At 49.7% G+C, this 21950-nt stretch overlaps 1 protein-coding gene across 2 annotated transcripts in view; it reads right to left on the bottom strand.

Annotated features, from left to right (window-relative positions):
* The window catches only part of PPARD (peroxisome proliferator activated receptor delta), a 96236-nt gene extending 76043 nt beyond the window's left edge, over nucleotides 1–20193 (bottom strand). The window contains exons 1-2 of one of the 2 annotated variants that reach the window (XM_058306614.1): nucleotides 20033–20193; nucleotides 16239–16322 (exon numbers count right to left, since the gene is read on the bottom strand). The gene's annotated coding sequence lies outside the window, so the exon portion shown is untranslated. The remainder of the gene's footprint in view (nucleotides 1–16238; nucleotides 16323–20032) is intronic. The other variant, XM_058306615.1, reaches the window with a different exon arrangement.
* Between the last annotated feature and the right edge of the window lie 1757 nt (nucleotides 20194–21950).

The raw sequence follows: 21950 nt of genomic DNA, 5'->3' as shown, positions 1-21950 counted from the left end.
TGCCCGAGTGGGGGTGCGAAAGCAAGTCAGACACAGATGGGCCTGCGAGTGAGGGTCAAGACAAGGCTCGGGGAGACAGGGGCAGGGCTAGGCTGGGTGCAGGCACGCCTGCTGGGTCAGGGACGGGTTAGCAAACAGGCTCAGCTGTCTTCAAAAAGGTGGCTCCCTGCAAGGGCATTTTTATGGGTTAAAGTGTGTCCCCCCAAAAGATATATTGAAGTCCTAACACCTAGTACCTCAGAATGAGACCTTACTTGGAAATAGGATTGCAGATGGAATTAGTTCCATTAAGATGAGGTCGGGAGGGAGGGCAGAGGGGATGTGGATATAGCTCAAGCAGCTGAGTGCAAAATGAGCAAAAGAGTGAGAAAAGAAAAAAACCGGAGAATTTCCCAGCTCATCTTTGGACAGCTAATGTCTCCCAGAACTCATCAAGAACCTTCATTGGACTTTCACTGGAGCCCCTGGTTTCAGCCTGCCTGTGGAACCTGGACTTGTGCATCTCCACAGTCACATGCAGCTCACATACTTAATGCAATGTTTGCTTCTTGCATGAAGATTTTCTCTGTGTTACAATGAACTGGTGAGTGATGGAACAGCTGGAAGCAGCACCTGTGTCCTGTGGGGGAAGCACAGAGAGATTGAGAGGCAGAGGAAGAGTGAATGGAGGATGGCACTGGAGGATTCACATGTCCTATGGCTGGAAGTAGTGGACCTCATTTTTACCTGCATTCCATTAGCCAGAACCCATCCTCAAGACCACACTTAACACCAAGAGATCTCTGCGTTTTTAGGAGAAAAGGGTGGGGCTTAATCCTTTTACTGGAGTCCTTTATAAGAGAAGGAAATTCTGAAAAAGAGCAAGTCATGGAAGCAAGAAGCGGAAAGCAGTGAAACCTGGAAGAGAAGGAAGAGACCAACAGATGCTACTACGTGCCTTGCCAGGTGACAGAGGAGCCAGGATTGCTAGCAGCTAGTCTTCAGGGAAAGACTATCAGCTGATGATGCCTTGATTTGGATATTTCTCTCAGCCTCAACACTGTGAGCTTGTAAGTTAATAAATTCCCATTGTTAAAGACCAAAAAAAAAAAAAAAAGAAAAAAACCAAGCAGGGAATGGAGTGACTCAAGCCACTGAGCGCCCGCCTCCCACATGGAAGGTACCAGGTTCGGTTTCTGGTGCCTCCTAAAGAAAAAACAAGCAGACCACAAGCACAAACAACCGGCAAAAACAACTAGCGACAACTAGCAAACACGAGGAAGCTACCTGGGAGGGTGGAAGGTAAGGTTAGGGGAGCAGATATGGCTCAAGCAGTTGAACATCTGATTCCCACATGGGAGGTCCCGGGTTCAGTTCCTGATGCTTCCTTAAAAACAAAAACAAACAGCAAGTAAACAAACGAGAAAACCAACTGAGGGGAGCTGACGGGGCTCCGTGGGTGAGCACCGGCTTCCCACATACGAGGTCCTGGGTTCAATCCCCAGCCCCAGTACCTCAACAACAAAAAAAAGGACGTGGTCGTACTGGAGCAGGCTGGGTCTGTAATCCAAGAGGAACAGTATCCTTCTAGGAAGAGACTGAGGGACAGAAAGCACAGCCACGTGAAGATGGAGGCAGGAGTGGAGTTTCCCCGCCACTAGCCAAGGAAGGCCGGGGATTGCCAGCACCCCCAGAGCCAGGAGACAGGCGCGGAACAGGTTCTTTCCTAGAGATTTCGGGGGGAGTATGGCCGGGCCACACCTTGATTTTGGACATTTAACCTTTGGAACAGTGAGAGAATAAATGTCTGTTGTTTTAAGCCACAAAGTTTGTGATCATTTTTTTTTTACCACAGTCATAGGAGACAAATACAGACATGAAAGGCAAATTGTAGATACATGTTGTAAGTACACCAGAGTTAAATGCCAATAAAATTACTTTTCATTGCAAAAGAAAAGTCACAGAAATCACACGCTGCGATGGAAATATAAACAAGGCTGGATTAGTATTATCTTAATGGTATCGATTCCATACTTTGAGGTTCTATTTATTTAGCAGTTTTTACTTGGGACCTAGAAACTATTACCGGTTGTTTATAACTAAAGTTTTTTTGGTTCTATCATTTGAAGCAGTTTGGGGGCACAGTCACTGGGGACACAGGGACAGGCACGGAGGAGTTAATCCAGGAAGACAAACTCTACCGCGGTCCCAGATGACCACGGAGCTTACCGGGGAATTCTGACACCAGAGCTCTCATGCAGCCACCATCCAGGGTCTTCTGTCATCTTCTGGAATACGATTCTTAGAAACAAACCCAAGCCCCACTGTGAGAACCCGGGGGGGCAGAGGGGCAGCTCTCGCGGAGGAGGGCTCCACTCACCGGTGGCGGCAGAGGGGAGGGAAGGATGAGCCTGGAAGCCGAGCACCTATGAGGCTGGGAGACAAGGGGCCCGAGGCTTGGCACAGCCGCAAGCAGGAACGGGGGGATTAGCTGCTCGGGGTGTGGAAGCACCTGTGAGAGCTGAGGGCCCACATGCCAGCAGAACTGAGCAGTGGCACCAGCCTGGCTACTTGTGCTCTCCTGCTCCGCAGCCCCACGTCGCCCGGGATGAGCCACGGGGGAGGCCACTGTGGAGCTGCTCCGCGGAGGTGCCTCTGGTGGGCCAGTGGGGAAGGACAGGGAGCGGCCGGGGCTGTTAAAGCATTTCAGACTGAAGTGACGACTGCACAGCTATGTGATTACACCAAATACCACCGGCTGTACGCTTGGATGAATTGTATGCTTTATTAATACGTATCAAGAAAACTGATTTGTTTAAAAAAAGTCAGGTGGGCAACTGTGGGACCACACTAGGCAGACCAGGAGGGGCAACGTGGAAAGAAACAGCAGGCTCGGAGCCTTGGAGTCTTCGCGGGGCTGAGAAGGACGTGGCGGGAGTGAGGAGGGACCTCGGGACACGGCCTCAGAGCTGCCCAGGGAAGAGTGGCCCTTGTGTTTCCAGGGGGAGGCAGAACCGCTCTTAACATTCAGACACAGGAGGCTGCTGCTCTTTCCCTCTCCGAATGGTTTATGCTGACTATTTTTACCTGCTGAAGTTCCCTGGCTGTGGTGTGACAAAGAGCCTATGGAAGGAAATCGAGGAATACAAACCAGAGAGACCTAGAGGTGAGAAGAGGGAGCAAAGGGGGAAGGGCCAAGGGTTAAGCAAAGTGAAAGACTTCAGAGCACTCAGGGCTTGTCTGGCCTGGCCCTGGCCGCATCTCTGACTTCCTCTCCCACTTCTCCCTCACTCTGCTCCAGCCACACTGCCCTCTCCCCTATGCGTCAGACACGCCAGCATGTTCCCACCTCAGGATCTCTGTACCTGCTTTCCTTCACTGGCTCACTCTCCTCATTCAAGCTCAAATAACACCTCCTCAGAGAGCCTTCCCCAAGCCCCAATCTGAAACTGCCACTGCTGCCCCTTCCGGGTTTATTTTTCTGTTAGCATCTAACATCACGTGACACGCTATTTTACTTATTTCTGTCCCCCTCCCCCAGCTCCCAACCACTCTGAAGACAGTACCCAGTTGGTATGTGTTGACTGAATGGAACAAGGAAGAGGGAAGGGGGAGATGGAAATGGAATCAGAGCTGAAGCCAATCCTGAAACTAATTTCTGGAAAGAAGCCCTTCATCAATTTTCCGATCAAAGGTGCAGGGGAGCTCCAAAAGCAACGGTCAGACATCATCTGAGACCTGCTCTTTTCCTACCAAGAACCCCCTCAGGACTGCCACCCTCAACAGTGCAGATCGTCTCAAATCTTAGCTCAGAATAGGGATGGGCCCAGAACCTCCTAGTGCTGTGAAAGGGATGCTCTAAGACTGCCTTGGAAGAACAGGGATCAGCCACCTGTGCTGGAAGGAGAAGAGCCTGGTTCCTATTGCTGCTGTAACAGACAACCACAAATACCGTGGTTTAGGATGATACACAGGCATGGAGACGTGGCTCAAGTGGTCGGGCTTCCATCTACCACACGGGAGGACCCAGGTTTGATCCCCAGGGCCTCCTGGTAAAGGAGAGTCAGGGCTGTGTGGTGAGTCAGGGCCGCGCGGCAAGCGACACAGCAAGATGACGACACAACAAGAGAGACGCAGGGAAGAGTCAAGGCGAGACACAAGAGAAACCAGGAACTGAGGTGGCTCAAATGACAGGGAACCTCTCTCCCACATCGGAGTTCCCCGGAATCAAATCCCAGTGAAGCCTAGAGGAGAAAATGAGAAGAGAAGACCAAAAGAAACAAACACAGATCACGCGGCATAAGGACACAGACAGCAAAAACAGCGGGGGAGGGGGAGGAGAGAGAAAATAAATAACTAAATAAAATGCTATAGAGGAGAGCAGATGTGGCTCAGGTGGTTGAGTGCCTGCTTCCCACATAGAGTACCCAGTTTGGACCCGGTGCTGCCTTAAAAAAAAAAAAACTAGCGCCCAGGGGAGCTGATGTGGCTCAGTAGTTGAGCGCCGGATTCCCATATAAGAGGTCCTGGGTTCAATCTCCAGCCCCGGTATCTCAAAAAAAAAAAAAAAGATGCACATTTGTTATCTTAAAAGCTCTGGAGGCTTGAAATCCAAATTAGTTTCACTGGGCTGAAATCAAGCCATCAGCAGGGCTGCACTTCCTCCAAAGTTCTAGGAAAGAATCTGTTTCCTTGCGGTTTCCAGCTTCTGGAACTGCATGCCTTGCATTCTTGGCCCCGTCCTCCATCCTGAAAGCCAGCAGGGTAGCATCTTGCTTCACTGCTGCTTCTTCCATGTCAAATCTCTCTCTGCCTATTGTGACAACGCTTGTGAGTGCACGCAGGGCCCTCCCAGATAATCCAGGATAATCTCCCCATCGCAAGATCCTTAACTTAATCACATCTGCAAAATCCATTTTGCCATATAAGGTGACATGCACAGTTCCAGGGATTAGGACCTGGATATCTTTCAGGACCATTATTCAACCTACCACCAAGGAAAATAATCTCAAAGACTCTGGAGGAGACACAGTTCAGATCTCTGGTCCGTGGGAGAAGCGTCGATGGGGAGTCTTTGCAGCACACCTAAACCAGAGTCTTTCTTTTGCTCTAATCACCTATTAGGTATGGAGCAGGACTCTTGGAATGCCTCTTTCGAAGGAAAGGGTAGTTTCCTCTTCTCACGTAATGCCCCCAATGGCTATCTCCAGGATGCATGTGCTGACAGTCAAGGGGAACCCATCAGGATCCTTGAACTGTGCTACAGGCTCTTACAGGAGAGGGAGCACAGAGGAGTGGTCTAGACCCAACCCTCTAGATCAGGGACGGGAGATGTGCTTCCTCTTAGGAGCCACCTGGCAGAGCTGCCTGGGTGGAGGATTCTGAAAACCCCTCTGGGCTTGGAGAAAAGACCAAGTGCTGTGATCAAAGTGCCATGATGGTTTGGCAATGTCTGATATCAGGAATGGATGAGTTAATGGCAGTCCATATGCTGTGTGTTACCAACTGAAGCAGTCTGATATGGTTTATGAATTCCAAAAATAGATACTGGATTACGTCTGTAAACTGGTCTGTACCTGGGCATTATTAAATTATGATTAGGGCTTTGATTGGGCCACACCAGTTGGATGCTGAGTCCCTGCTCACCAAGATAAAATTACAGGGCAGAGTAGAGGCGTTAGCTGGAGTTTTGAAGTTTGAGTTTTGATGTTAGAATCTTGAGCTGGAGCACTGGGAAGTAAGCACATAGCTTGGTCGTGAGGAAAGAGAGAAGGGCCCAGGAAGAGAAACAAGCTATTTACCTAAGAGTCTACAGCTGGCCTTGTAGAGATAACAGAGCAGCTAAGCCCAGAGAGAGGCAAGCCCTGGGAAGAGAGGAACCCAGGAAGCCTGAACCCTCACAGACGTCGGCAGCCATCTTGCTCCAACATGTGGAAATAGACTTTGGTGAGGGAGATAACTGTGCTTTATGGCCCCTGGTAACCGTAAGCTTCTACCCCAAATAAATCCCCTTTATAAAAGCCAGCAGATTTCTGGTATTTTGCATCAGCATCCCTTTGGCTGACTAATACACCACCTATGCTCTAGATGGCATCTCTGGGAGCCCAGACACTGAAAGACTTGGAGAAGCGTAGCCTCCAGGAGATGGCTTTGTGTCTTGAGCCATGCCCCTCTGTGATAGATGTAATATGGTCTCTTACTTGGATGGCACGTGTTGCTAATTGTGAACCATTTCACTCTCCCCAAAGCCCTCAAGTGCCATATGAGGTAATTGAGGAGGGCTAATTTCCAATGTAAGAACAATCTGCTTATCCTGCTGGTTTTACTGATGTGATAGTCACCTATTGGCCCAGGTGCCCAGCAATATTCAGTGGGGAAATGACAGAGCAGTGGGTCAACCAGTGGTGGTTTTGCTCCGTAGGGGACCCCTGGCAATGCTGGAGACACTCTTGGGGGTCACGACTAGGGGAGTGCTACTGGCATCTAGTGGGCAGAAGCCAGGGAGGCCACTGAATATCCTACGACATTTAGACAGTGCCTAAGAGTGAAGAATCATCTGACCCAAAACGACAATAGTGCTTGGGCTGGGAAACCCTGGGCTAGAGGAAATGGAAGTGCAGTCAAAGAAAGTAAAATCAGAGTTCAGAATAAGGAAATATTTTAGACAATTAAGGGAAACTGAGGAAAAACACAACTTGCTCACTTGTTTGGGAGATGGGGGATAATGTAGAACTACATATTCTGGCAAATTCAAGGACGGTGAATGAGCCAACTTGTGAGGAGAAGGTGGGTTCCCAGATCTCTGAGTACACAGAACAGCCTGCTCGGCTAAAACTGCAGGAGAGCAAAGTTGGTTTGAACTTCCGTCGGAGCGGTAGCCCAGTAACTCTGTGCCTCTGAGACCACAACTCCTGGATGAGAGAAGTGCCAAGAGCAGTGAGAAGAAGATAAGGATCAAGGGCAAAGTGCGGGCCACAAACTAAAGCAATGCAACTCTGGTTGTGGAGCCCATTGTACAGGGGTTCTTAACCAGAGGTGCACGGACGGGGGTCTGTGAGCTTGAGTTGAAAAAAAATCACCCTATAATCTTTACTTCCTCTGACCTCTAACTGAAATCTAGCATTTCCTTCATTTAGGAATGCATGCGATAAATTACAGCAGTATTCATTTCATATCACATTACAGTTGTTACATATTTCAAAAAATTGCTTATGCTCATCCATACTTCTAAATTACAGTAGCTGTTAAACCCGACGCTAGTTGACTGTCACAAAACTATCTGCCGCTACATTCTGATAAAGGGTCTGTGGTTTTCACCTGACTGGCAAAGGAACAAAAAAAGCTAAGAACCTCTGTGTTAATGTAATGACACAGAAAAGAACTTCAGCATGAGATGATTTTCTTACAACACATGGGAGCCTCTTCCTTCAATATTCTCCCAATAAGAGAAGTCTTTCGAAGGAGTGAAGACTCAGGAGATGACAACAAGGCTAGGTGGAAGTTAGATTTTGAAGACTGGGTGCTTTGGACTCAAGAAAGGGTGCCGCAATGTACTACCCTGAATGCCAGGACGTGAGGCCACCCCCTGCCCCCACCTCGAGGCTGGGCTCCCGGCCATACCCTGTGAATCAGGGAAGGGACGCCTTCAGCTGGCGCAGGAAGTCATTTCTCCCTGAGCTCACCGCCGCAGAAGCCAACCCAGCAGGAAGGGGCCAAACCAGCACGGACTGGGGTTCATTTTCATTCTTACAGAAAGGCAAGCAAAGGCTCAGGACATTAAGTCACAAACCCAGAGTTAGACTGCCAGTTAACCCTAGCGCTAACAGTCACACCCAGGCCTGCTACCACCACCAAACAAATCCATGCAGGCTCTTCCCAAGGCCTCTTCCCAGACAGTGAAAGGGCTGGAGAGAAAGGCAAGGGCGCCAGGGGCTAAAATCCAGGAGCCAGGGCCCAGGCAGCCACCGGAAAGGACCTAACTCTTTCTTGGCTCTAACACTTCCGCCCATACAGAGCCTCCTCCCGGCTTCCTCCAACAGCGCCCCTGATTTCGTCCTTCAAGCTGTTTTCTCCTCTTGATCCCCTTCTCTTCTCCTCTCTGTCCCTCCCCTACATTCTCTAACATGCCCCCTTTCTTCCTCCCGCTCCTCTCGTGGCTTCTTAACGGTCTGTGATACCAAAACTGAAGTGCACCTGAAGCCTGTTAGCGGTGGTAAAGGGTTTATCTTTCCTGCTTTTTTGTTTTTTGAATAATTTATGTTTACCTTTTGATGTGTCTTGACAATAAAGCCTAAATTTAGTTGTCTTGTAACTTTTGTGAACTCTTGAATTAACCTCGCCTGTGAAACCATAGACCTGAGTAGGGGGTGGGGTGTGTTGAGTCCTTAATTTGTGTAGCTGATAGATCAAAAGCAATGGCTTTACTGCAACGAGAGGGAACGAGAGGGCCTTAGATTTAACGAGAGGAAGAATTCCCTCACACTTAGAACAGTGCGGTGGTCTGCTACCCAACCTCTCTACCTCCACTCTTTCTCCAGTCAATCCACCTTTCTGCAATACTGTGTTAATGTTAACCCTTGCTCCAGAACCATCATCGGCTACCCACTGCCCACAGGACAAAGTGCAAACCCCCTCACGAGGCATTCAATGGTCTCTATCAATCTAGTAGGAAGTTCCCAAACAACAATGGTCTCCAGGAATGGAAACTGTGAGAAGGCGCACTTGATTCTCCTTGAAGTATTCATATGCTAGCCAGAAGGGATGCTAAAGAGAGGTAGTATCTCGTCTCCATGAAGGGTCCTCCCGCCCTCTCCCTCCACCCCAATGAACCATGTCTCCTGGTTTTTTACACTTTGGGCAGTCCTCTCCTTGAGTCTGAGCTGTCCTGTGACCAAGAGCATAGAGAGGCAGTGGCACTGTGTGACTCCTGTAGCTAGGTCCTTAGAAAGCCTGCTGCTCCTGCTGATTCCACACACGCGCTCTTGGGAGGCCTCTGCTCAGCACCCAGCCTCCACTGTGAGAAGCCCCACGCACAGGGAGAGGCCACACAAAGGCACTCGAGTCAGCGGCCAACACCAACTGCCAGCCACCACGAGGTCCAGCCCAGCTGAGCCTTCAGGGGACCCTGCCCCAGCCACCATCTGCCTACAGCAACATGACAGCCTCCAGGCCAGAAGTGCCCGACTGAGCCCAGTCAACCCACAGAGCCACGAAATACAAGAATCAAGTGTTGGGAGGCGGCTGTGGCTCAAACAATTGGGCTCCCGTCTACCATATGGGGGGTCCAGGGTTTGATTCCCAGGGCCTCCTGGTGAGGGCAAGCTGGCCCACACAGCAAGCTGACCTGAGCAGAGAGCTAGCACAGCAAGATGACACAACAAAAAGAGACACCGAGGAAAGACAGTAAGAGACACAGCAGACCAGGGAGCTGAGGTCGAGCAAGAGACTGAGCACCTCTCTCGTACTCTGGAAGGTCCCAGGATCGGTTCCCAGTGCCGCCTAAAGAGAAGACAAGCAGACACACAGAAGAACACACAGCAAATGGACACGGAGAGCAGACAACGGGGGTGGGGGGGAGGGCGGGGGGAGTAAGTAAATAAATCTCTAAAAAATAATATAATAATAAAGTATTGTTTTAGGACACTAAATTTTGGGATGGTTTGTCATGGTAATCAACCCACTCAACACATTCATGTTCTGGGCAGGAGCTTCAACTAACAAATCCCTAAGGTCCCTCCTAATTCCAACATCCTACGATTCTCCAACCTTCTGTCTTAGCCAGCCATTCCCCTAGCCAAACTCATCTACCAGTTATGTGGCAGCAAGAGCAGACCCACCTGGAAAATCCGTTCCAGCTGAATCATACCTTTCCAAAACACAAAAAAAATTGAACTCAGGATTGTTGGATTAATGGTAAAAAATGTGAATGTTTTGCAATTTCCATTCTTAAAGTACAAACCAGTGACCTCTTTTGAGGGGTCTACAAAGTCAAAACTTTCAAAAATAAATTAAAAAATACTAAGATGCTATTTGCCTTTATCATTCTCATTTTCACCCAACGCAGTTTTTTAGAGGCTAAAGTATGACAGATGTGCTATCACTCTGAGAGCTAATGGAACATGTACTTGTATTATTTTTGTGTTTTCTAGAGTTTTATAAGGTAGAAGTTTTAGGGCAGTGGGTCTCGATGGAGAGATATAACTCCCAGGGAATTGATGGCAAACACAAAGAACTATATTTTTGCTTTAAAATGGACAGCTATACAGATGTGGACAGACTTGCTGTTTTGCTTGTATTTGCCTGGTACCTACACCAGTTAATCACCAAAGGCCTTGGAAACAAACACAAACACATTCAAAGGGCTAAATAATGTTTTTGAATCTGGCAGTTTATCCTGCAACAACTGTGTTGACATTGGCACTGACAGTGCAAAAGTACTGGTGGATAAGACTGCTGATGCCTTGGCATAAATCAAGGCAGGGGCACTAGACGGCTGTCGTCAGCATGGTACTTTTCACCACATATACTTGCAGATGGAAAAAGAAAAAGAAGAGAAGCCTATTTCACTTCAGGATGTCTAAATGGACCAATTAAAACTGACTTTATTAAATCTTGAGCACTGAGGATGTCTTCTGAATATTCTGTGTGATAAAAGTAAACATGACATGAGAGGGGTAGAGGGATCGATGCCCACATTTTCCACCAAAAACAAACAAACAAACGAACAAAAAAGTTAACATGATTGTCTCCAGAAAAAGCACTTGTATGCCTGAGTAGCAAGCTAAACTGGAAAGCTCACAGAACACCATTTTTCACTTGAAAGACTAACAGACAAAGCATGATAACTTAGACTCAGGCATTTGACAGACATTTTCTTGAAAACGGATGAAGACTGCCACTACAAGAAAAAGAACTGAGAGCATGTTACCGATGAAAAATACCAAGCTCGCAAGAGAAAATCCAAATTACGGAAAACTTGTATCCACCACTGTGAGCCTGACAGCTTCCCAATACTTGAAGACTTTTCTAATGAGATCAGTTGTGGAATTAATGAATGTGATTTTTTGATACTATACAGTATGAAATATGCCAATATTTGGAAGATCTGCATTACTCAGTGAAGCCAATATTGCTTAATAACCAATGCATGTCTTAAAAATCATGAATGGGTAAAAGATCCATTCTAAGTGCAAAATAAAACTAATGAATTTTAATGTCACTTAGTATGAGAAGTTTGTTGATACGCTTTCAGATCCCACATTGCAACCACCTTTTAAGAAACTACCAATTGTCAAGTTTTGGTATAGTCTCAAAGAATAATATATATAATTATCTAAAAAGGCTATTAAAATACACCTCCCTTTCTGAAATCCATATCTGTCTGAATCCAGGTATTTCTAATATCCTTCAGCCAAAACAAAACATTAGCAGAGACTGGATACAGAAGCAGATAATAAAACCCAACTGTCTTCTACTACACCTGACATTAAAAAGAGATGGTCAATACCCTTCCACACCCACCAGAATGGATGTTATTAAAAACAAAAACAAACAAACAAAAAACAGAAAATAACAATTGCTGGTAAGGATGATTAGCTTTAAGTGGGGACCAGAACAAAAGGAGGCGCTGCAACAGGTCCAGGCTGCCATGCAAGCTGCCACCTGGGCCATATGATCCAGCAGATCCAATTGCTTAGGAAGTGTTGGTGGCAAACAAGGATAGAGATGTTTGGAGCCTCTGGCAGGCCACTACAGGAGAATCACAACACAGACCCTTAGGATTTTAGAGCGAAGCCCTGCCGTCCTCTGCAGATAACCACACGCCTTTTGAGAAATAGCTCTTGGCCTGCTATTCAGTCTTCTAAGAGACCAAACATTTAACCATGGTCCACCAGGCTACCAGGACCTGAGTAGCCCATCATGAACTGTCTGGTCCACCAAGCCATAAGGTTGGATGTGCACAGCAGCACTCCATCAAACCAAGTGGTATATACGAGATCAGGCTGGGCAGCCCTGAAGGAACAACTGAGTTTCACGAGGAAGGGGCCCAAATGCCCACGGCCCCCACTCCTGCCACATTACCTTCTCTTTCTCACCCTCAGCTACGGCTTCTTGAGAAGTCCCCTCTGAGGGACTGAAGAAGAGCAAACTTAGGCCTGGTTTACAGACAGCTCTGTGTAATATACAGGTACCACCCAAAAGTAGACAGCTGCAACACTACAAGCTCTTTCTGGGACATTCCTGAAACAAGGTAAAGGGAAATCCAACTAGTAAGCAGAACTCGGAGCAGTGTTTCTAGTTTTTCATTTTGCTTGGAAGGCTATGTGGCCAGAGGTGTGTGTGTATATACCAATCCATGGGCGATGGCTGATGGTGTGGCTACATGGTCGGGACTTGGAAGGAATATGATTGGAAAATTGGTGACAAAGAGGTCTGGGGGACAGAATATGGATAGTCCTTTCTGAATGGGTGAAAAACATGAAGATTTATGTGTCCCATGTGAAAGTTCACCAGACAGTGACTTCAGCAGAGGAGGATTTTAATAATCAAGTGGATATGATGATATGTTCTGTGGATAGCAATCAGTCTCTTTTCCCAGCAACTCCTGTCATTGCCCAGTAGGCTCATAAACCAAGTGGCCATGGTGGTAAAGACGGAGGCTATGCACGAGCTCAGCAACATGGACATCCACTCACTAAGGCCAACCTGAAGAAGCTGGACTGGCAGAACCACAGAATGGCCTGTGGAAGACTCAATTATGGTACCAACTGAGTGGCGCTACCTTCCAGGGCTGGGGCAAAGTTCTCCAGGAGGCTGTGTATGCTCTAAATCAGTGCCCACCTATGGTGCTGTTTCTCCCATGGCCAGAATTCAAGGATCCAGGAATCACGGAGTGCAAGTGGAAGGGGCGTCACTCACTATTGCCTCTAGTGCATCACTGGAAAAACTTTTGCTTCCTGTCCCTGCAACTTTCATTCTGCTAGTTTAGAGGTCTCAGTTCCAAAAGGAGGAGTGCTTCCACAGGAGACACAATGATTCCACTGAACTGGAAGTTAAGACTGCCACCTGGCCACTTTTGGGTTTCTCATGCCTCTGAATCAACAGGCAAAGAAGGGAGTTATTGTAGTGACTGGGATGACTGATGCTGACTACCAAGGGGAAACAGGCCTGTGACACACAGTGGCGGTAAAGAAGAGTTTTCCTAGACTACAGGAGATCCCTTGGGCCTCTGTTTACTACCATACCCTGTGAATAAAGTCCATGGAAAACTATAACAACCCAATCCAGGCAGGACTACTAATGGCCAGACCCTTCAGGAATGAAGGTTTGGGTCACCCAACCAGGCAAAGAACCATGACCAGCTGAGGAGCTTGAGGAGGGTAAAGGAAACATGGAAAAGAGTAGTTAAAAATATGAGCTCTGACCACATGACCAGTTGCAGAAATGAGGACTGTAATGGTTATGGGTGTTTCTTCCTTGTTTTGTTATATGTATATATACATAAAACAAATATCTTTGTTTTCTTCCCTCACTTAACCCCTCCCATAGAACATAAAAGTTAATACAAGTTACAAAATATCAAGTTTAAGAGTGAATATTAGGGAAGCGGATTTGGCTCAATGGACAGAGCCAAATCTATCAATTATGGACCTACCACATGGGAGGTCCAAGGTTCAAACCCTGGGCCTCCTGACCCGTGTGGTGAGGCTGGCCCACGTGCAGATACATGCAAGGAGTGCCATGCCACGAAGAGGTGTCCCCCACGCAAAGAATGCACACTGTAAGGAGAGCCACCCTACGTGATAAAAGCACAGCCTGCCCAGGAGTGGTGCTGCACACACGGAGAGCTGACGCAACAAAAAAAGAGATGCAGATTTCCAGTGCCACTGACAAGAATACAGGCAGACACAGAAGAACATGCAGCGAATGGACACAGAAAGCAGACAACTGGGGCAGGGGAAAGGGAGAGAAATAAACGAAAATAAATAAAAAAATAAGTCAGGGAAGCAGATTTGGCCTAACGAATAGGGTGTCCGCCTACCACATGGGAGGTCCAAGATTCAAACCCAGGGCCTCCTGACCCGTGTGATGAGCTGGCCCATGTGCAGTGCTGATGCACACAAGGAGTGCTGTGCCACACAGGCTCCTGTTAGGGGAGCCCCACGCACAAGGAGTGTACCCCGAAAGGAGAGCCGCCCAGCACAAAAAAAAGTGCAGCCTGCCCAGGAGTGGTGCTGCACACATGGAGAGCTGACACAGCAAGATGACACAACAAAAAGAAACACAGATTCTCGGTGCCACTGACAAGAATACAAATGGGCACAGAAGAACACACAGCAAATGGACAGAGAGAGCAGACAACTGCGGGGGGAGGTATGGCGAAGAGGAGAGAAATAAAAAAATAATAATAATCTAAAAAAAATTAATTATTTTTTAAAAAGAGTGAATATTATATGAGGCCAAAGTAAGACTACACTGTTGTCTTTATTTAGAGATTATGTATGGGTTAAGAAGATATGTGTGGATGCCAAGTTGACAAGGGGTGGACTGTGATGGTTAATTACCTGGGTCAACTTGGCTAGTTATGGTGTCCAGCTGCTTGGTCAAATAAGCCCTGGCCTGATGGTTACCGTGAGGGTATTCTGTGGATTTAAATCATTAGTCAGTTGACTGCATCTATGGCTGATCACATCTACAATCCACAAAGAAAACTGCCTTCAGCAATGAGAGAAGTCTCCCCATCCACTCAGTTGGAGGCCTTAAAAGGAGATGAATTTCTAAGTCTACTCCAGACAGTCAGCTTCTCCTGGGGAATCCAATGTCACCTTTATCGAGTTTCCAACTTGCAACCTTCCCTACGGAATTGGGCTTTGCCAATCCCCAAGGCTGCATGAACCAATTCCTGTAACAAATCTCATAATATTTACAATATACATATCCTATTGGTTACGTTTCTCTGGAGAACCCTAATAGAGTAAGATAACAACGGCTTTTTTGAGATGAACACTGAAAAAATCTGATAAAGCTATAGTCTCACCTCGTAGCAGAAACTGAGAAAGAAAACACTTAGCTGGGGCTGAAACCTGAAAGCTCAAAGATGGACTGGACATAAACAACTGCTGCCACTGTGGCTAGCTGCGGCTGCAGCAAATGACCAAGCCGATCATCTCAACTCAGTAACTCTAACTGCTGCCGGGGAACGTCCACTTCACCCCGCTAAGGGGACCTCAGAAGCCTTCTCCAGCCCCCTTCTTCCTCTCTTCCATCTCTTTCCTTCAGAGGAAAGGACTTGGTAGGGGTTTGAGAACAGGAGGGGCCCCTGCCTGAGACTTTACTGGAAAGATCCACAAACAATCTGACCCCCACAGACTGACAGACACATGGGCTCGGCACCCTGTTTGGCAACAGGAAAACCCACAGGGTGTTAAAGGCAGAGCAAGGGAAGTGAAGCCCATAAACAGCTGCTGAAACCACTGAGCTTCAGAGAGTAAAAGAAACCAGACAGGAGTCCCAGCTTCCCCTGTCCCCCAGCAGGGACCCCACCATAGCCCACGTCCCAAGCTCATGAGACAATGAGCATCTCTGGAGCTGCCCTTCTCAGAGTTGAGAGCCAGGCATCCTGAGAACAAACAGGGACCCAGCAATGGGAAGCGTGGAGCATTGTTCACACTCTGGCGAGGAGCCACTGTCCCAGCAGCGATGGAAGACTCAATTCTGTGTATTAGGCCCAGCTCTCACTGACCTCTGAGGCAGGGACTGTATCATTTTCCAAGTGCCTAGTACTGGAGCTGGCACCTAGTACTATAGCTGGCACACAGTAGGCACTCAAAAACATGTGTTCCATAAATGAAAGAGAATGATGGATACCATCTCTGTGCCTGGCACCCCAGACACTCAGATGGGCAGAGAAGAAAGTTTATTCATTCATTCATTCAATAAATACTTATTCAGTGTCTCCTCAGTTGCTGGCACTGTCCCGGACACAAGAGGAAACAAAGTAAGTCTCTGGCCTTGTGAAGTTTCTATCTCACTGGGCGCAAGGACAAAATCTTGATGGTCCCAGTAAAACTAACGACTTAAGCCATAGGCATTCAGTAATCATTTAATAAGTGCCTACTATGTGCAAGTGCTAAGTACTAGATGCTATGGGATCTGGGACATAGCCCCTGTAAAATTATTTCATCTTCTAGGCCAGGATCCTAAATCTGGGATGTGTCAGTGAATTGTCAGAGGACCCAGAGTTAAGGAAACAGGATTACCTCTTTGGTGCATCTGTCCTCATCTGTTGGTAAGCAGAAGCCACTGTGTGAGTACCACGCACATGCCCACACCACCACGCGACACTGCGGGATAGAAAGAGACCCAATATCTTCAGCGGAAAAGTGCCAGGGGTCAAAAGGACAGTCCTGATCTAAGTAAACACCACTCAGAGAGTACTCTCAAGGCAAGCCGGCTCCTCCCTGTCCCTCGCTCCGCCAGCCTGACAGGCTGTTATTCTGAGCCTGAGTCAGCAAATCTCTCTCACTCCTGTAAGTACAGTCTGCTCAATTCCAAGTAAGCAGTTATCAGCTTTGCTGATTTTACCCGGGCGGGGCACAGGAAGCTGGCAAAGGTAAGGAAGGAGCTGGGCTTGACACCCCCCACGGGCGGGAGCGGCGACGCCCTGAGTCATGCTTGACTGTGGAGACAGGCCTGAGGTCACGCCCTCATCACCAGCCTGCTGAGTTACTACAGCCAGGAACCGGCTGCCTGGGAGGAAGACCCACAGGTCTGAAATCTGATGCAAGGGGCCGTTTCCTCCATGCCAGGCTCAAGCCAAATGCCCAGCTTTCCCTGGCCTCGCTGGAAGCCAAGTGCTGCGAAAGCCCCTTTCCCTGGCTCCAGAGGCTGAGAAAAATGCTCAGGGGTGCCAGGTTATCTCGAAAGAGCAGCCACCAGGCAATCTGGCATGGCAAGGCACAGGCAAGGGCATCAGGCAGAGGCCTTCTAACAAGATACATGTGAGGGCCTGGCAGGACCAAGTTCTCAGACAGGTCAGGTAGGAAGGAAGAAGAGGGTGCTTCCAGCACAGCAATGCTGGACAGAGGGGCTGGCTCCTCCAGGCCCTCCAGAGCTGCTGGACGAGGTCGCCACAGTTACGCTTCCAGTTGGCAGGGAGTGCTCAGGTAGCTGGGCCTTGGCCACAGGATGAGCAGAAGTGCTCAGAAGTGACAGGTCCAACTCTTCCTGAGAGAGGAGGCGTGCTCTCGAAGGTCACGCCAGGGCCCGCACGTTCCGAGGACAGCTTGCACCATGGCTGCGTTCTGTCCAGAGCAGAGGCCTGCTAGCTTCCTAGGCCAGGCCCGGTGCTGGCTGTCCTCTCACCAGGCCCTCGGGGAAGGACTCGGAGGGACCACAGGTGGGGCTGGAAGGCCGAGGGGTTGAGGCATATACCAGAGAGGGAAAAAAGCAGCGACAGAGAGGAAAGGGAAAATGCAGCCAACAAAAGTGCCGTCAGTTTGTTAACCTAGGGAGCTGATGGACCACCACCTGTAAAATAATGCCTTGGGCCTATCTGCCCTGCCTTTGAAACAGAGAGGCTGGCTGACGCAGGCGTACAAAAATCACTGAATGGGACTTAGTAATTGATCATCATGACCACCTACTCAGAAGAAGACCATGGAGTGGCCAAATGGCAAGCAGCTATCCAGCCAGGGCTGTTGGTGCCCAAGCTGCTCCTGGCTTACCCTCTTCTCAAGTCCTTCTCAGCACTGGTGGAAGAGGCTAGTAAGCAAAGACAGAGGAGTAGCAAACTGTTCAAAAGACTCAAGCAAAGTCTTTCTTGGGAGCCAGAGATTGGATTAATTTACTGCCAAATACTCAACCTCAATCTCACTAGGAAGACCCATTAAAACCCTGGAGGGATGTCTTTCATAGGCACAGGGGACCCCTACAGGTCCAGTCTACCCAGTTTCCTTCCAAGTATTATATAGAAGGGGGCTTCAGGGGTCACTAGAGAAGAGGACCAGTTCAGCCACTGTGATCCTACTCCGTTCACAGAAAAGGGTCAGTGCGTAAGAGGATTCCAGAACGTCCGTGTCTAATCTAGCTGCCTCGCTTGGCTCGCCACCACAGCTCCCAAAGGTTGCCAGTTCTGCGTCCAATTCTAGCACAAAGACAAGAGTACACAATCCTCAAAAGAGAAGACCTAGAAACCCGGAGCCAGGTGGAACAACGGGCCTTCCTTTCCTAACACGGGAGTGGGTCATGCTTTCAGAATCCTCCAGGATCAGACTGTTCAGAAACAAAGGATATGTTATTTCCTGAAGCTCTCTCTAGGGGACTAACGCAGAATAAAGGAGCTCAGACTGAAGGCACCTGAAGAGTACTTTCTGACTGGCAAGAAGGTTAAACACCCAGACACACTACGAAGGCGGTAGGTGCTCTAGCCCCAGAAACGAATATCTGTGTGACTGAATGCAGATAACTCAAGTTCCTGACATGGTCTAAATAATGCAGCCCCAAAACCTGCCCAGGCAGATATCAACCTGACAACCCATGCTACACCTGGGCAAAGGAAAACAACACTAGTGCCAACCTCCCTCTTGAATCCACAGGAAATTATGCTCCCGGAGCAAGAGAAGGGGAAGAGCCTGCAAGAAAACCTGCTCATGCCCGACAGCAGAGGCCCTGGCACATTCGATCGGAGATGCGTGACAGAAAAATCAGCGGCTGGTTCCAAACTGCCAATAATAAAAGGGACAGATGCCTGCCAGCCCCAGAGCTATCAGGCCAGCAATCGATTTCAAAACTCAAACAGGAAAAAAAATGTTCTGGAGATGGTACAGAGGAAAAAGGTTAAGGACCACAGGCGTTCTCTGGGGCATAGCTCCTAGAGACTTCCTTCAGCTGTTTGAGATGGGGCATAGGGTGGAGGGTGGGAGTGAATGGCAGAGACGGGCTAGGGTACCCTGGTTTAAACATGCTGGACACAGACAGGATGGAAGGGCAGGGAACCCTGTTTCCTGGAAGGGGAAAGGAATTGGAGGAGGCCTCCGGTTTCCTGGCACACACTCAGCTCAGCAGCAGGCTCTCCCCAAGGGTTCCTGGAAGTCCACAGGCCCACAGAGGGGAAGTATCAACGCTGAGATTAGAAGAGCTGCCTACGAATTGTACATCAACCCTCATGCAACATCCCAGCAAGTTCTCTCCACACACAGACAGACCTGCTACCACCTCAAGACATTCATTCAGCCTCTTGCTTCATTGAGGGACTAAAGACCCCCACCCCACTGCAGGGACACCTCCACCGCAGGTCAACAGCTAATGCTTCTCCCTGAAGCAGAGGCAAGGAAGAGGAAGGAAGGGGAGGCACGCAGGGGAAGGGACTGATAGGAAAGTAATCAGAGCGGGACAAAAACAGGGCCTCTGGAGGGAGCCAGGGTAGGAGGGGCTTCGGTAAGCAGGGTTTGAAGGCACAGGGCTTGAAATAGGCTAGGAAGACCCCGAGGAAAGGATGGGGGTCGCAATACTGGGGAGGGGCCAGGCAACGGAGGACACGGATGGGAAAAGAGAGCAAAGCCTGAGAGAGCGGGGATGGGAGGGCGACGACAGAAGACAAGGATAAGGAGGGGGAAAGGGGAGAGGGTCCCCAAGGAGCACTGGGCAAAGGTGGGGGAGTTGGGTCTCCAAGTCCAGAGGTTTGGGGGCACCAGAGAAGGGCTGGAAGAAGGGGTCAGAGGCAGGGGTGGGGACAGGGAGAGGACCCCGGGCCGCAAGACCGAGCTACCGGAGCGCAGAGGGGGGAGACGGAATCACGAGGCCCCGGGGCGGGGGGGGGACAGTCGCGTGGGAGGGAGGGGGCTCGGACTCAAACAGGATGCGAGGTCCAAGGCCTGGGGGCGCAGGGTGGCGGGCGGCGGGGAGCGCGGCGGGCGCCCGGGGGCCCTCGGGTCCGCGCACCGCTCCCCCAGCCCCCGCCGGGCCTTGCGCCCGAGCCTGGAGTGCCCCCGGCCCGGCCCCGCTGCTCCCTCCTCCGCCGCCTGCCTGCCTGCTGCCCCCGGCCCGGACTGACCTGTCCCGGCCGCCTCCCGCGCCGCCGCCGCCGCCGCCGTCCCGCAGGCTCCGCAGGAACCTCCAGCTCCTGCCAAAACTTTTCCCATTAATCCCAAGCAGCTCGGCAGCCGCGGCGTCAGACGCTGCGCGGCCCCGCCCCGCCCCCGCCAGAGTGACATCACCGCGCACCTCGGCCCGCCCTCGCCACGCCCCCTTCCGCCCCAGCCGCGGCCAATCACCGCGCCTCCCGGCCACTTCCCGGACTTCTCGACTCCGCCCACTCACGCTGCCCCGGGCCTGCCTGCGGCGCCCTCTGTTGCCGGCTGTGGGCGCAGCAGGCTGAGAGAGAAGCCGGAGGCGGGGCCGGGGACCTCCTGCGCAGGTGAAACAAGTTGGGCAAGGATCACAAAAGGGAATTTAAAGCTGGAAGGGAATTTGAGGTCGTCTAGAACAAGCTTCTCGTTCTTCCAGTGAAGAAGCATAGCCTCACAGCTAGGACTAGCCCCTGCTTCTCCATACTTCTAAGCCAAAGGAGAAAACAAGACCAGGCTACCTGTAATTTTGATAAAAGGGCTTTCCTCTCTCCAGAGGCTTCTACAACTGGAAACTGCTGATCTGAACTTCTTACCTATCTTCCCATGTGCTGATTTCATATGCTCCATCTAAATGGGGAACATCCTCCCTACTGTCGTAAAAAGTTCGTTTTCATTTCTTAACTAAGGTCTTTAGGACCTGAAAGGGAATTCTTCATCCCAGCTTGTCCCTTAGTATATGCACTGAAAAGGTAGCTAGCAACTGGGAGGCAGTCTGCTGGGAGAAATTGACTTTGTCATGTGGCAATGAACAAAACTCCACTCTCATGCATATAATCAGTGGATAACCCCCTCATTTCCACCGTCAATAAAGGGCAGGTTACCCCTCCCCTCTGGCAGGCACCCTCAGGCCACATCTCTAACTGGATGCTCAGAGCTATGAGTGATGCTTTTCTTCTTTCCAATTCTCTTTTTCCCTTTTTTTTTTAAGGAGCTACCAGGGATTGAACCCAGAACCTTGTACATGCAAGGCTGGTGCACAACCACTGAGCTACACCTACTCTGCTCTTCCTACTTTTTGAAACGAGTGTGCATTGCTTTTGTTTTTGTTTTTTGTTTCTTTGTTTCTCTCTTCCCCCCTCCCCCCAGTTGTCTGTTCTCTGTGTCCATTCGCTGTGTGTTCTTCTTTGACCGTTTCTATCCTTATCAGCGGCACCGAGAATCTGTGTTTCTTTTTGTTGCATCATATTGTGTGTCAGCTCTCCATGTGTGCGGCGCCACTCCTGGGCAGGCTGAACTTTCTTTCACACTGGGCAGCTCTCCTTACGGGGCACACTCCTTGCGCGTGGTGCTCCCCTATGCGGGGGACACCCCTGGGTGGCAGGGCACTCCTTTGCGCGCATCAGCACTGCACATGGGCCAGCTCCACACGGGTTAAGGAGGCCCGGGGTTTGAACTGCGGACCTCCCATGTGGTAGACGGACACCCTAACCACTGGGCCAAGTCCGCTTCCCTGCATTGCTCTTGTAATCTAAATGTCAACCGCATTGCCCTTGGAGATTGAAGAATTGTTCAAATCCCTAATTTCCATGGCTTGTGGAAGCCCAAAGCCCTCCCTAGGATTTCTGCCAAGTTCCCTGGATTTCTATTCTCCTAAATACTTAGAGGCTCCTCCTTTTGCAGGGCTGTTGCTATCCCACAGTTCAGAAGGTCAGAGAGGAAGCTCAGCCCTGCCTGAGGCCTGCCCATCCCTCTTCCCACACACAGCACCCATTCAGGGTAAAGAAGACCTTGTGATGCTCTGGAGCCCTCAGGCAGGGTCACATGATGCCTGGCAAATAGTTTAAACTCACACATCAGACATTCTTTAAAGTCCTTTCCACACACCCACACGCCCCACACCCC

Source organism: Dasypus novemcinctus, chromosome 11 (genome assembly GCF_030445035.2).
Source record: "Dasypus novemcinctus isolate mDasNov1 chromosome 11, mDasNov1.1.hap2, whole genome shotgun sequence".
In the NCBI taxonomy this organism is placed as follows: Eukaryota; Metazoa; Chordata; class Mammalia; order Cingulata; family Dasypodidae; genus Dasypus; species Dasypus novemcinctus.
This window is presented reverse-complemented; position numbering and strand designations above follow the sequence as displayed.